At 31.5% G+C, this 16,609-nt stretch overlaps 1 long non-coding RNA gene across 1 annotated transcript; it reads right to left on the reverse strand.

The window, feature by feature from the left end:
- Positions 1–119: 119 nt before the first annotated feature.
- LOC112779866 (uncharacterized) lies at positions 120–7,504 on the reverse strand. Its single transcript, XR_011877771.1, has 4 exons — positions 6,973–7,504; positions 1,646–1,681; positions 658–1,532; positions 120–568 (listed from the first exon to the last, which is right to left on the reverse strand). It is a non-coding gene; the product is annotated as an uncharacterized lncRNA (long non-coding RNA).
- Between the last annotated feature and the right edge of the window lie 9,105 nt (positions 7,505–16,609).

Raw genomic sequence — 16,609 nt, forward strand, 5'->3', positions numbered from 1 at the left:
AAATTAGATTACATGCATGAATAAGAAGCAACAGTGCAATGGGAAGTTTTTCGTCATGATCCTGGATTGGATTACAGTAAATTGTAATATGTGTTGACATCAATCAAATAACAGAGACGGATTTAAAAACATAAATTTATATCATTGAAACCATGCAACTCAAAATATGAAAATTTGAAAATCACTATGATCAAATATATTAGATCCATTACATATATAAATAGAAGATCCAATAAAGATATTATAAAGAAATCTATATTATAATTAGTAACCAAAAGGATCAACACGGTAATATGGCGAATAAAACTCCTAATAAATACTAAATTCTCAAAACTTCTAAAGTCATGGATTTCTCATCATCAACAGGGACGGTAAACTTGACCACACTCCTTTGCACTATTCCATGTTGAAGGCAGAATCTACGCCATCCTCGAGCAAGAAATACCTCCGATGAAGTAGAACCCCTCCATTGAAGACCCATTATGAACGATGGTCCAGTTGGTTGTCGTACATTGACAAATGAAAGTCTGGAAGGGAATGCCACAGAAGCAAATTTTGAAGGCAACAACTGAATAGAATTAAGAGGAAATGGAGTAAATAATTTTAACCATGAAACAAATAATAGCAAACGGCAAAACTAAGGAAAAGAAACTTTACCATTAAATAATGTGTTGCCTGATAATCAGACACGGATTTCTCAATTGAATATACTTGTCAATTATTAGGAGAACCGGGTTGAGATATTACTTCAATAGAGTAATTGGATAAAACGGGCGATAAACGTATGGACTGGTCTTTCTCAGAAATACTTGTATTAAGATTGAGTTGAGAAGTATCAAACATACTTATAGGAAAACCAAAAGTCTGACTTTCATAATGATTAGAGGTGTTATTCTTAGGTGAAGTACATTCAGTTAGTGAAAGAACTTGTTTGATAGGATCAGGATCAGATTGATATAGAATAGGGTCGAAGCATGGATCAGTATAATCATTGAAGGTGTCGAGTAATTTAAAATCCATGCTGGGTTGAACAACATTAATATCATTGAATAGATTCTGTAGGTAAAAAAACTGACCAAATTGAAATTCTGCAGTAGGTGATTTGTTTAGCCAATCATTAGAGATTTTCTTACATGATGAGGGAGTTGGAGACTTTAACAATGGTTCAAAAAAATGGTTATCTTGTAAAGATTCGTCACAAAGGTCTATAACTTCCTCAACAACAACTGAAGGTTTTATGTCCAGAGGAAGCTTCACAGGGGGAAAACAGGGCTGCTTTTCAACCATGTTATGGTCTTTTACTTCGATGGTGAGAAACTTATCCATACCAACGTAGTAAACTTGCAACCAACCACCTTCTTTCAAATCATATAACAATGCAAAGTTGTTGTAGCCACTAACAATAATGCCAGTTCGGTGACCCTTCTCGATGGCAACTTCAATCTCATTACCAGCTAAGTCATAGAACACTAATTCATTAGGTAAAAATCTTTGTACTTCTTGAAGAAGATAGATGGGATTTCACCGATATCCTGAAATTAATATGGAAAGTAAATAATGAGAATTTAAATGAGAGGGAAAAACAAATAATAAACTAAATGAAACAATCGAAAGAAAAGCAATGATATAACGATTCATAACTAACCATATCGGGGTTAATTTCCATGTAGAAGAAACGGCCCTGATCATTAAACGTGGAGGAAAGCATTGTTAATGGGAAGTGGCAAATGAGAGTAGGTTATAAGAAGGAATAGATTTCATTGATTATATATACATACAACTATTCATTGTAGATAACTCATTTCACAAACCATGAAATGATTAATTATTTGGATATATCTGTTTGGGTTCAGCTTTATAATAACTTGCGTGTAATAGTAACCAAATGGGATAATTTGTAGGTTTGGCCAAGGAAAAAAGTCAAAGAAATAAAGCATAAAAATGTCAGTAATATAATAATGAACTTAAGCAACAAACAATTATTGATTAGAAATTGTGAAATGGAATCATAACTTCCTATGCAAACGTGTAGGTGCCAGGTTCTGTGTTGCTTCGGGAAAAAAAGTTAAGGCACGGCACATACAAAAACAAATATGTGATATGTAAGTATTATCATTGAATGAAGTCTTGCAATAAAAAGATGGACAAAGTTATCTAATTTTATTAAAAATGGGCATCTTGTTTAAATTGAATTATAAGAATAAAGTCATCTAACTTTACTCTTGAAAATTTTGCAACAACATATAAGTTAAGATTACGAATGCCAATAAATTATAATAAACACATTATTATAGAATAATTGTTAACTAAAATTGTGAACAAAATTGTCAAATAATAGAAATATCTAAAAATAAGTTCATAAATATCTAAAGAATCCAATAGACTAAAAATACCATTGAAACAACAACATCAATTATACTAATCATAAAAGAAGTTGGTAATGAAATTGTCTATACACAAATCAATTATAAATGAATTGTATAATTTGTGTTTTAAATTGGTCAATCTCTCTATGGATCATTATTAAACCAATTAACTAAAAGATTTGACTATCAGATAAATCCAGGAATTAGCCCATGCTATGCACGGGAATGTAGAAAACAATTGGATACAGGTTTAAATAATGTTATTGCAATTTTAAGAGTATGATTGTTGAATAGAAAATGTATTAACTATTTAACTTTACAATTGTATGAGCTAACTGAAAAACAGCATGCTTAAAAAATGAGAAACAATGTTGATTATGCTATTTTCTTACCAAAATTGAACAAAACAAAATTGTTGACAATTATTAAAATATTGATGGAAAGGTGGGTATTTAAATATACATGCACATCAATTAAAAAAACTATGATATAATGCATAATATAATTAAGTGAAAAGAAACTGGGACATAAATAACTTGTATTTATATTGCAGATATATAAGTTATATCAATAAATCAAGAATAAATAAACCAATAAATATGTATATATAAATTGTTAGCAGTATAGTTACAAAATTACAATAGATTGTTGCTCCATCATTACGAAATCAAAGAATTCTCTCCAGTAATAAATTCATTGAATTCATGAGTACAATAAACACTGCTCATAATATAACAGATAACTCAATAAAAATATTTTCTACCTCTCAAAATAGCTACCAATTCGGACAAACTAATATTTACACACGTTAGAGGTAATAACTAATTATATAGGAGAAAAAATCAAAACAAATCACAGTCAACTTTTTCTGCAAATATTAGAAAGCAACATAGTTTTTCCAATATCTTTAGAACTTGGCAGTAGGGCCATCCTGATATTTTCATAAAAGAAAAATGAATGTGTAGGGATTCAGATTTCAGTTTTCATAAATAAAAATTACTGTTAAAAATTAAAGGATAAATTATCCGCAGTATACATATCAATTGTAGCTGAAAATAAAAGAGGATCAATTTATTATCTTGATGGTTCTATTCTTCCACTAAAATTTTTGAGAAATTGAATTTATCTCTTGGAGGATGCAAGGTGTAACAATGTTAGACTGCTTTATAGTTTAAATGAGTGAAAGGTGAAACATTCAGTCTTTTGCAATAATTGACAAAAAAAAGAAAAAAAGCATTAAAAATTCACATAGATAACTATGATAGAATGCATAATATAATCATGTGAAAAGAAACTGGGACATAAATAACTTGTATTTATATTGCAGATATATAAGTTATATCAATAAATCAAGAATAAATGAACCAATAAATATGTATATATAAATTGTTAGCAGTATAGTGATAAACCACTATTTTATGGTTTATCTTGTGCTAATTTGAGTAGTTTTTATCAATTCTTTGCATACTTATTCATACTATTTGCATGATTTTACAAATCCTTCCCAATTTTGTTCTATTATTGAAAACTTGCTTCCTAAGCCTTTAAATTGTGTATCTTTAATCCTCTATATACCATTCGATGCCGTTATCTGTGAGTTAAGTGTTTTCAGGCTATATAGGGCAGGAATGGCTTAGAGGATGGAGAGGAAGCTTGCAAAAAAATGGAAGGAACACAAGAAATAAAGGAGACAACCAGCGAGGATCGACGCGCACGCATGACTCACGCGTGCACGTGACTTGAAGCTTTTCACAGCGACGCGTACGCGTACCTGACGCGTACGCGTGACAAGCGAAATTGCATGGCGACGCATACGGGTGACACGCGAAGAGGACCATCGACGCGTACGCTTGACGTGCGCCACGTGCAGAAATCGTAGAAGACGCTGGGGGCAATTTTGGGCTGAGTTTGGACCCAGTTTTCAGCTCAGAAACACATACTAGAGCCAGGTGACAAGCAGAGACTCAACACACATTCACTTTTACACAGTTTTTAGTTTTTAGTTTTGAATCTGAGAGAAAAATACTACTTCCTCTAGGGTTCTTCATATTCATAGATTTCTAGTTTTGTGCTTTTGATTTGGATGTTGAGAAGAGTCACTACCTCCGTTGAAGTTTCTATCATTCTAGTTTGTTTCCTTATTTCCTTACTCTTTTATCACCCATTTACCCTGTTCAGAGTTACATATGGATATCTTTGATTTTGGAATTTATTAATGCAAGAAGTATTTTTACATTTAATTTCATTGTTGGCTTGAGCATCATCTTTCCTTAATTTATTATTTCAAAATTAGCTTTTATTAATTTAATTTTAGTTACCATGTCTCTTCTCTTTTCCCTTTACATGTCTACAAAATTGGCATCCATGTCAATGGAGTAGGCTCTTAACTTGACCTTGGGGTTGATTAGTAGGAGACCCTTGAATTGGAATACTCAAGTGTTAAATTGCAATTGGAAGTTGTTGGCTAACTCTCTAATCACTAACGCTAATCCTTCCATAAGAGAGGATTAGGACTTGTGAATTAGAGTTGGCTTAATTAGTTGACTTTCCTTTATTCGGTAAAGGTTAACTAAGTAAAAACAACAACCTCTTATTATTACACTTGGAAAAATTCAACAAGGATAGAACTTCCGATTGATCTTTTCCTGGTCAAGGCTTCTTTATTTCAATTACAGAAAACATCTTGTTAATTTTTATTGCTTTAATTTATAATCATTTATTTTCTGTTCTCCAACTCTAAAATTTCTCAGAAAATTCCCAACCAATAAAATAGCACTCTTTTGTCAACTCGTTGGGAGACAACCTGGGAATTCTACTCCCAGTATTTTATTCTTAAATTGTGACAACTCTTTTTAAATTGATAAGCGGAGTTTTCATCGGTTAAGAACTGTACTTGCAACGCTGTTCTTATTATAAATTTCTTAATCGGCAATTTTTTGCCCGTCATATAGTTACAAAATTACAACAGATTGTTGCTCCATCATTACAAAATCAAAGGATTCTCTCCAGCAATAAATTCATTTAGTTCATGAGTACAATAAACACTGCTCATAATATCATAGATAACTCAATAAAAATATTTTCTACCTCTCAAAATAGCTACCAATTCGGACAAACTAATATTTACACACGTTAGAGGTAATAACTAATTATATAGGAGAAAAAATAAAAAAAAAATCATAGTCAAGTTTCTCTGCAAATATTAGAAAGCAATATAATTTTTCCAATATCTTTAGAACTTAGTAGGAGGGCCATCCTGATATTTTCATAAAAGAAAAATGAATGTGTAGTGATTCAGATTTCAATTTTCATAAATCAAGATTACTGTTAAAATATTAAAGGATAAATGGTCATCATTATACACATCAAATGTAACTGAAAATAAAAGAGGATCAATTTATTACCTTGATGGTTCAATTATTCCACTGTAATTTTTTCAGAATTTGAATTTATCTCTTGGAGGGTGCAAGGTGTAACTATCTCAAAATGCTTTATAGTTTAAATGAGTGAAAGGTGAAACATTCAGTCTTTTGCAATAATTGACAAAAAAAAAAAAGAAAAAAAAGCATTAAAAATTCACATAGATAATAAAATATCTTTTTAAAATCAGTTTTAAGATCTTCATTTCAATGTTAGAGTGTTGGATTACCATATCCCAACTGTTAATTTTGAGGTTGTTTCACTGAAATATAGCATGCTTAAAAAATGAGAAACAATGTTGATTATGCTATTTGCTTACCAAAATTGAACAAAACAAAATTGTTGACAATTATTAAAATATTAACGAAAAGTTGGGTATTTAAATATACATGTACATCAAGAAAAAACTATGATAGAATGCATAATATAATCATGTGAAAAGAAACGGTGACAAAAATAACTTGTATTCATATTGCAAATATATAAGTTTTATCAATAAATCAAGAACAAATAAACCAACAAATATGTATATATAAATTGTTAGTAACATAGTTACAAAATTAAAATAGATTGTTGCTCCCTCATTACAAAATCAAACGATTCTCTCCAGCAATAAATTCATTTAGTTCATGAATACAATAAACACTGCTCATAAAATCACAGATAACTCAATAAAAATATTTTCTACCTCTCAAAATAGCTACCAATTCGAACAAACTAATATTTACACACGTTAGAGATAATAACTAATTATATAGGAGAAAAATTCAAAACAAATCACAGTCAACTTTTTCTGCAAATATTAGAAAGCAACATAGTTTTCCCAATATCTTTAGAACCTAGCAGTAGGGCCATCATGATATTTTCATAAAAGAAAAATGAATGTGTAGGAATTCAGATTTCAATTTTCATAAATAAAAATTACTGTTAAAATTTTAAGGATAAATTATCCTCAATATACATATCAACTGTAACTGAAAATAAAAGAGGATCAATTTATTATCTTGATGGTTCTATTCTTCCACTAAAATTTTTGAGAAATTGAATTTATCTCTTCGAGGGTGCAAGGTGTAACAATGTTAGACTGCTTTATAGTTTAAATGAGTGAAAGGTGAAACATTCAGTCTTTTGTAATAATTGACAAAAATACCAAAAGAATTAAGAATTCACTAAGACAATAAAATACCTTTTTAAAATCAGTTTCATGATCTTCCTTTCAATGTTAGAGTGTTGGATTCCCGATATCCCAGCCACAGAGAACTTTATTTACTGACCAGCATTCTCCCGCTGCTTTGTCCTCTGTATCCATCACCACAGCATCAGCGACAAAGACGACATCCCTTGCATTGGCTGCGACCACCACCAAAACCATACCATCATCCACCACCAAAATAGCAACCACCGCAACCACTACCATAAATCAACCACCCCGGATTGGGTTGCCTCAACAACGACAAATCCCCTGAAGCTTGGAGCCATCACGAACAGCGTCAAATCCTCCACATCCGCTCTATCACAAACTCTATAATATCCACTTCCAACTTAGATTAGAACAATAAGAAGAATAAGAAGAGGAACTAAAGTGAACGGAGAAGATGAAGTGAAAAAAGAGGAGGAACTAAAGATGAAGAAGAAGAAAAAAGATCAAAGAAGAGTATGAAGAGAGAAAAGGGGAGATACCTAATGGAGAGAGAACGTAAATAATGGGAATGATTTTTTTTCTCCAAATTTATTTTGAATTCAAAATTCAAAATATCACTAGACTGTGGCGGACAAAGCCAGAGCAATATGAAAAACGCCACGTAGGAACTCCACTATGAGCATAACCTTATTTTCAAGGAATGTTATAGGATTGCCAGGACAGAACTTTTGTTGCTATTGCATTCTTTTTTTATTTTGTTAATTGTAACGATTGTGAGTTGCTGTTTTTGTTTTTTTTATTTTGTTTTTGTTGATTATAATAATTCTGAGTTGTTATTTTTTTATTAGGTTTAATTACTCTATTGGTTCCTATAATTTTGCGAAAATTTCAATTAGGTCCTTATACTTTTTTTTCCTTTTAATTAGGTCCCTACACCAAATTTGTTTTTCAATTGAGTCCCTACACTTTTTTTCCTTTTATTTGACTCCCTGCACCAATTTTTTTTTTAGTTGGGTCCCTATATAATGAAGCCAATTACTACTAAGAGGGACCTAATTGAAAAAAAATTTGGTGCAGGGACCTAATTGAAAATTTTGTGAAACTATAGAGACCAACAGAGTAATTAAACCTTTTTATTATTATGATTTTGGAATAATTTGTTGATTATGATCTGTGGTGTGGCTGATGGTGCTGCTGCTGCCTTTTGCGCATCGGTAGGTGGTGTCCTCTTTGCCCTTGAAGAGGCAACTTCATGGTATCTATCTATTTCTGCTTAGACTATTCATTCTTACTCTCTCAATCTCATACTATCTATAGCTTGTAAATTTGATATTGAGTGAAAGAAAAACTTACTTACCAATCCAATTTTTCTAACATTCTCAATAAGATGTTAACTAGATGCAAGAGTTTACGTTGCTTTGATCATCAATGTGTAAAAAGAGTAGCAAACAAAGATGTTACATAGCATAGCCTGAAAACTCATCATTTTCTTTCTTTTTCTTTAGGTGGAGGAGTGCTCTTTGGTGAAGGACATTTTTCACCACAACAGTAGTTGCTATTGTTTTAACAGCTGCAATTCAGCTTTGCGCCACCAGGAAATGCGGCTTATTCGGAGAAGGTGGTCTGATAATGTATGATGTTGGTTCTTCCAAGGTAACATACAGTGCCGGCGACATACTAGTAGCAATACTATTGGGAGTCATTGGAGGAGTTCTTGGAATTAATAAGTAATTAATTATCAAGTTATTTCTTTTGGTCTTAGAAAAGTATGAAACTCAAAGCATCTCAGCTCTATTGATGAAAGATTATAGGTTGAATTTATATATTTGAAATTATATATAGGTTTTTTAATAATTTTATTTAATATTTAATTAAACCAGTTGAACTCCGATCGAACCAATGAACCAGTAAATTAGTAGCCTTACCGATTTATTGGCCGGTCCGGTTCTCACAATCTTGGTTTTTATGCTTAATCTCTTTAATTAATTAACTGGCAACTAATTGATTTATTGAGAAACTGAAGAACCAAAGAATTGGAAATCAGTTACTAAAGATTTATCATGAAAGATCATTGCATACGTCAAGATAAGTACCACAAGATTTGATTTCTCTAAGTGCATAAACATCTCCGAAACCCTTGGCTCTCACCATCACTGTCTTTTCTCAAATCAACACTCAAGTTCTCTGTCCGCAAGCATTCAAATTCTAAAGGTCTCAGCAAGACTCAATCTTACCCTCTTCAATCCAAGTTCTTTTAATCTAATTAGGTATTTAATATGATATTTGCTTGCTCAAGCCTTTAATCCTCGTGAAAATGATATCCACTCATCGTGGGATTACTTGAGTGATCCGGTGCACTTGACAGTATCTGTGAGTTTAAATTTTTGCTCATCAGGAGTGGACTGAATTATGCTTCCCTGGATGCTCTATTGTGTGTCTTATGCTGATAGGATATCCCTGTGATATGTGTTGCATGATCGTCTTTGTTTATTCATTTTGAGAATGTTCACACTTAACTTAAAGTATTAAAATTGATCACCTTAATAATATTTGTTTTGTGTGAACAGGACCACGATGAGTTCACGGAGGCAGAGCGCTCGGGGAGCAACTCCCAGTGGCGACCAGACGATGGAAGAGAAACCTTTATGGACATAATGAACACTATGGCTGAAGCTGTGCGTGAGGCAGCGATTGTTGCTGCTAGTGCAGTTGATCATCACGGAGCGAGGAATGGTAACAGGAATGGAGAGAATAACGTGAATGGGATGATGAGTTGGTGCATCCTGATAGACCTATGCCCCTTGCTACTTTTTTGAAAGTGAATCCATCAAAGTTCAAGGGGACTATTGTTGCAATTAAAGCTGACAACTAGTTCCGAGGCACTGAGCGATCATTGCGGGCACAACATGTTTCAGAAGAACAGCATGTGAAGTTTGCAACTTACATGCTAGAAAGAAAGGCTGAGTACTAGTGGCAAGAGATACAGCGACTGCTGCAACAGGATGAAGGTGAGATTCCTTGGAAATTTTTTAAGGAAGAATTCTATAAGAAATATTTCCCTAAGACAGTGTGTGATGCCAAAGAGATGGAACTAATGCAGTTGAGGGAGGAAAGTGTGTCGGTTATTGAATATACTCAGAAATTTGATGACTTGTGTTGTTTCTCCAAGATTTGTCAAGGGAACCCAGCGAACTTTGAGGAATGAAAGTATCTGAAGCTTGAAGGGAGACACCGAGAAAAACTGATAAATTCTGTTGTTCCGCTAGAGATAAGGAACTTTGCTGAATTAGTGAATAAAAGTCAACTGGTGAAAGAATGTTCGAAGAAACTGGCGATAGCTCGAGAAAAACGTAGGGAGGCCTTAAGAATAGACTTTATTTAGGATTTACCCCCTCAAGGTGACAACTTTAAAGCCATTGGTCAGTTTCAATGCCAAAATAAAAATCAACGGGATGGTGACTTTCTCACTTGTAACAATAGCAACAATAATAACTATAATCCGGGATAAGAAAGAGGCCGACCTCAGCAAACTCGGGGCATTTCGGTATGCTCAAGGTGTAGAAAAGACCATGGTAGTAGTCCCTATCGATACGGTACAAAATCATGTTATTACTGCAAAAGGAAAGGCATCTGGTAAGAGACTGCCGAAAGAAGATGGCAGATGAGTCTTCTGGTTCCCAACACCAAGGAAGAGTGTTTACCATGACTACTGGAAATACCAATAGACCCAGTTCTTTCACTCGAGGTGAGTACTACACTATAAATTTATTTGTGATAGATGTTACTACAACTTCTTTTGTGTACGTTAAATTTTGAGGGCAAAATTTTTTGTTAAGGAGAGTAGAATGTAATGACATAGTTTTCAGTGAAACGAAATTTTCTGGAACGTTCAGTGAAGCAGGCACTTCTACTGCACATGCACTGTATCATCAAGCACCTCGTCATGTCATTAGCTACTAAACTAGCGAAAAATTGCATTTTCAAGCCACTTCAATTAGAAATTTCAAAAATCTGAGTATACGGTTAGACTCCGCTTAACGAGCTAATTTTAAATATGCAGAAAAAAATAAATAATAATATAATAACCGGGTCTAAAATCTACCGGCACTCTCTAATGAACTTAGATATGATAATGCTTCATCATAAATCTTCTATCCTCATGATTATCATATTATTAGTGTCATTTATACTAGTAATTCATATGTTTATCTCAAGATGTACTATTACTTTGTTCTAATACATCTAGCTTTAGTAATGATCTCCTAAAAGATATTTTAACTAACAAACTAGGTGACTAAGCACCATAATGCCACGGCCTCATCTTCATTTAACACCACCAGCTTCCTTCTTCTTCCTCCTTGGCCAAAACTCATGAAAGAAAATTATGAAAACTTTCATGAACACTTAGCCTTCAAACTCAGTTTTCTTGAAATCTAAAACTCCCACAAAAAATCTAAACCGATTAAAGTGTTTTTCTCTTTTTTTTCTCTACACACCCATACCAATTTTCATGGAGTAAATCAAGGTATAGTGGTTGTTCTTTCCTCATGAAAGTTTCATCCATGAAGAGCCATGTTTAACTTGTTGTTTTTGATATTTTCTCTTTACATCTCTTGTCTAGGTGCCTTATGAACCAAGTAATCTTCAATTTCAGCAAGAGAGAGATGAGGGAATCCTTTCTAATATTCTGAAGTAGGTTTAGTTTTTGTGTGCATCATGGTTTTAAAGTTTGTTTTGATTGAAAACTAGGTGAAAAAGTGAGCTAGAAACCTCCCAAGTGTAATTGTTTTTTAGGGCTACAACAAGAGATAAGGTTTGGCTAAATTATAAACGGTTAATTGTGTTCTTGATGTGTGAATGTTGAACTGATGTTTGATACTTGAAATTGGATGTTTATATGTTTGATTTTTTATGAAACTTTGATGATTTATATGCTTGACAATTTGGTTTCATGGAAGAGCATGAAAACTGAACTATTCCAACTCCAAGCTTGAATCTTGATGAATTTGAGGTGGTTTGGTGGCTAGAAAATGATATTGAAAGTTAAGAAAAATTGGTTATCGAAAAATTTGAAAAACTTGCTAAAGATCAAATAAAAAATCATGAAGAAATCATGAAGGTTGTTTGGTTTCTTGGTGTTCAAGACACCAGCAGTTGAGTCACTTGGAGGATATGATAGTAATTAGTTAAAAGATTAAGGATAAAAAGGTAATTTTACAAGTTTAGGGATATTTTGGATATTAATGAAAAATCAGGGACAAAATGAAAATTTTATAAAAAGTGTGGAGGTATTTTAGTCATTATAAAAATATGTAAGGATATTTTGATAATTATGTAAGAATGTTGGGACAAAAATATAATTATTAAAAATTTTAAGGTCAAAATATAAATAGTTAAAAGTTTTGGGCCAATTTGTAATTTTCTAAAAATTTAAAGATAAAATATTATTAAATGAGTTTTAATAATAAAATATTAAGATATTATTATTTTATTAATAATAGTATAAGATTAATATTAATATAATAATAGAAGGGCAAAATAAAAGTTTTACTTAAAGATTAGGAACAAAATGATAATTTTTTCTAAAAGTTTTAGAAAGATAATTTTAAAGCTCAGAATCTCATAATCTTCTGTATAAAACACATATGGAGAGGTATGAGAAGAGTACTATGATTTAGTAAGATGTTAAAAGAATTAAAGAAAGAATAAAATATCTTATGACAACGGAAAACTGAATGATTAAGTAGTCAATTGGCAAGGATGAGAGTTCTGTCCCGCTTGCTCAGGGTGTGGATTGATTAAATGCTAAATGCAGAGAGTACTCACGGATTGAATGATCATTGATCTTGGAAAAATCTACGGACTGTTGATTGGTTAAATGCGGGGAGTACCCACAAACTGAATGATTATTGATTTTGGAAAATCCTACGAATTGATTAATTAATGATCTCGGGGACTCCCACAGATTGAAGATCACTGTTTCCCATTATACGTATATTATGGCATCAATCTTTGTGACGATTGCCTGTTGTCATGAAGAATAGTATCTTAACCACATCGACACGTATGCACGCATTGATGCAATTGGAAAACCATATATAGGACTAATTCTTAGGTAATGTCAAGTTGTATGGTATAAACTGACACGTGAACTCGTGTCCTGTATAGGACAGACATGCATCGTACTTGGTTGCGCATATTTTTTATTATGCTTGTTGTATGAATGTATGCTTTCTTTTTTGTATTCTATTCTCTATATTTTCTGTGTGTTATTGTCTTGTATTCTTTGCTTTATACTGTTGTCTAGTAATAACAAAGAATTAAGAAACTTAACAAACAACTCCACCTTATTAAGAACCCCTAAGTTCTTACTCCAATCTTTTTTCCACAGATGGAGACGGGAGTTTTTGTCCATGGCCTGCTAGCGATCGTTTCACACGAGGATTCCATTCTGGGTATTCTTCTGAATCTAGGGCGATCCTCGTTTCTATTTGTACATGTTATGTGACTAGCTACCGTCTACATTCCGTTTATCTTGGACTTTAATTTGGGTCATCTATACATGTTCATTCTAACATGACTACATGATGGAACGCCAGTGGACTGCCTAATAATGACGTATGACCATGCAAAAGGAGTAACGGATGATAATTTGACTTTTGATAACATTCAATCTGACTCGAGTTTTGAAGACCTAGAACGTATGTTTGCTCGCTTTTGTAGTCTAAAAGGATTAGGTGGACAGAGTCTAAGTTAGCTTGGGTGCCACCTTAGAGACTTCCTGGACAAGTTAGGACTTGGGATGTTGCATGTATATATATATATATATATATATATATATATATATATATATATATATATATATATATATATGTATATAGTTATTATCTAACTACTTCTAGGGGTGTCTTAATTGAGATCTATATGCTGCTAAGGGCTGGATGACTAAGTACTGTTAACTGATACGAGATGTATATATGTGTGTGTGTGATTGCTTATAACTGCATTATCTATATTATTATTTATGATTTTATCTGTGTATGTTCTTATTGTTAAACCAAATGTTTTCAAAAAAATATATATATCCCGCAAAATAACTACGTTTTAACAACGAATCAATCTCATATAATAAATAATAGCTAAATTTAAGGAAATTAAATTGGTAGCGCTCGACTTCTAGTATGATCATGACATACCAAAAGTGGGTCGTTACAACTGCAACATTATTGCTTGGGGGTCAAACAGTTCATCTAGATTTAAGATCCTAATTAATGCAAAGCCATCTTCCATTTGCAACATAAGCTAAACAAACAATCTAATATTGCAAAGCTGATTAGATAAACAACAACAATAATTTAGGATGAAGCACCGATGGCAAATAAAGAATCTTTAAAATCATTAGACCATACTTTGAAAGACATATTAGCAAATGATATGCCATTTAGAGATAAAGTGATGGTGATGGGAGAAAATTCATGCTAAGTACTGTCTGTCATACCGAAAGGTAGTAAGTCACAAATAATTTCAACTTCTATAGTTAAGTCTCATTTGTGGCTTTCACTCAAATTCTCCGCTTGCGATAAAATATGCGATCCCTTAATGATCATGATTTTATTAAGTATCTTATGCACATTAGTGATGAAATTGAGTTTACCATACATGAAGACTTGGTACGTATATAAGAAAATATAACAATTCCATGAAAAGGTAAAACATCATTACACAAGTTAATAGAAGAAATATTTCCAAACTTACAATCTCATAGGTGAGATACTTCTTACATGGTAGAAAGAGTAATATTGACACCTAAAAATTATGATTTGTAACAGTTTAATGATATAATTATCAATCAATTTTCAGGAGAAGAAGAAAATTTAGTATCATTTGATGAGGTAGAAGGATATATTAATAATTTGTATCAACAAAAATATCTTAACTCAATTTTCACAAGTGAGTTGCCACCTCATGTATTGAAGGTAAAAAAAAAATGTGCATTTTTTATGTTACTGAGAAACATAGAAACTAAGGTTGGCTCATGCGATGTACAAGGTTATTATGTTGTGAAACTTTTCAAAACATGTTGGATGTAGAAGTTTTAATCGGCCATCATTGTGGAGAAAGAGCATTTTTGCCATAGATAAAAAACATAAAACAACTGAAAATTCAAAACTGCTCTTTATACTTATCAGAAAGCAATTTCTTATAAGGTTGAATTTTGAATAACAATAAATAAATTATAATGACAAACTATTTTTAAAATAGGGATCTATCTCCCTAAACATGTTTTTGATTATAGCCAATTATATGTTACTTTATCTTGAAGTGTTTCTCACCCAATTATAAAAATTTTAGTCAAATAAAAAAAATAGATGAAAAAAAGTTTAAAAATCACAAAAAAACATGATTTTAAAAACAAGTTTGTTACCTTTATCATATGTAATTTATGTTCTTAATATATATGTGTAATTATTTTTTGGTATAATTCAGTTTTTATATAATTTAATCTTTATAATATTTATATTGATATAGAAATTTTTTTATACAAACTTTAATTTATTGATAATTAATGATTTACTTTTTTTTTAATAGACAAATTACTTTCAAAGGATCTCATCAATATATGTTAGGAAATAAAGACAAAAAAACTTGAATATTTGTTTTATTCAAGAGATATTTATTAATTAAGGTTAACTGTACTATACTAGAAATATATTAATAAATATCAATTATAGGGTGAAGAATTTTAAAACTTCTAGAATATATGAAAAGATGAGCCATTAATGTAATTAATGGAACCAATACACAATAAAATAACTAATTTTTTATTAATTAATACGAAAATTGCATTAAATATACATATTTCTGTTTCTATATTAATAATCATATATTTTTTAATAGGTTTATCCTCTTAAAATTTATTTTATTAGTTGAGAAGGTATAGTTAAAGCAAACAAGATTTAGTTTTCGAAAGATGATTAAAAAAATACTAATCCAAAAAATAAAAGATAATGTAATTATTGTAATTAAATGTTATAAATATATACTTATTATCTATCTCCTTCTATCTTTTATTATAGAGAAAAAGATAAATAGGTCTCTGACCTTTTGTTCCGTGGATATTTTCGTCTCTGACCATTAAAAAATACTTTTAAGTCCCTGACCTTCACAAAACTTGGACGGATCAGTCCTTGACGGAGACATTTGGACGGATCAGTCCCTGACGGAAGCATTTAGATGGAGGGACTGATCCGTCTAAGTTTTGTGAAGGTCAGGAACTTAAAAATATTTTTCAATGGTCAGAGACAAAAATATCCGTAGGACAAAATGTCAGGAATCTATTTGTCCTTTTCTCTTTATTATATAAAGAAAAAAATTTTGACCTGAAAGATTAATAGATTGATCTTGAGATATAGCAACGGAAATTATGTAACGCATATCGAATTAAGTTATGAAAAACAATTTTATACTAGTGATAGATAGTAAATTAATTTTTTTTTTCTTTTTCAGCAACAAACTTATAAGAGCGAAACTAACTCATGTTAGTAAAAAATAACATTATACGTACCTATTATTAGATTAAAATTAATATTTTTATTCATAATAATATTATGGGAATATATATTTTTTAAGATTACGGTTCATTTTATTTTGACAGTACAGATTATGCATGACACAAAAGATT

This window comes from Arachis hypogaea, chromosome 19, assembly GCF_003086295.3.
Source record: "Arachis hypogaea cultivar Tifrunner chromosome 19, arahy.Tifrunner.gnm2.J5K5, whole genome shotgun sequence".
NCBI classification, from domain to species: Eukaryota; Viridiplantae; Streptophyta; class Magnoliopsida; order Fabales; family Fabaceae; genus Arachis; species Arachis hypogaea.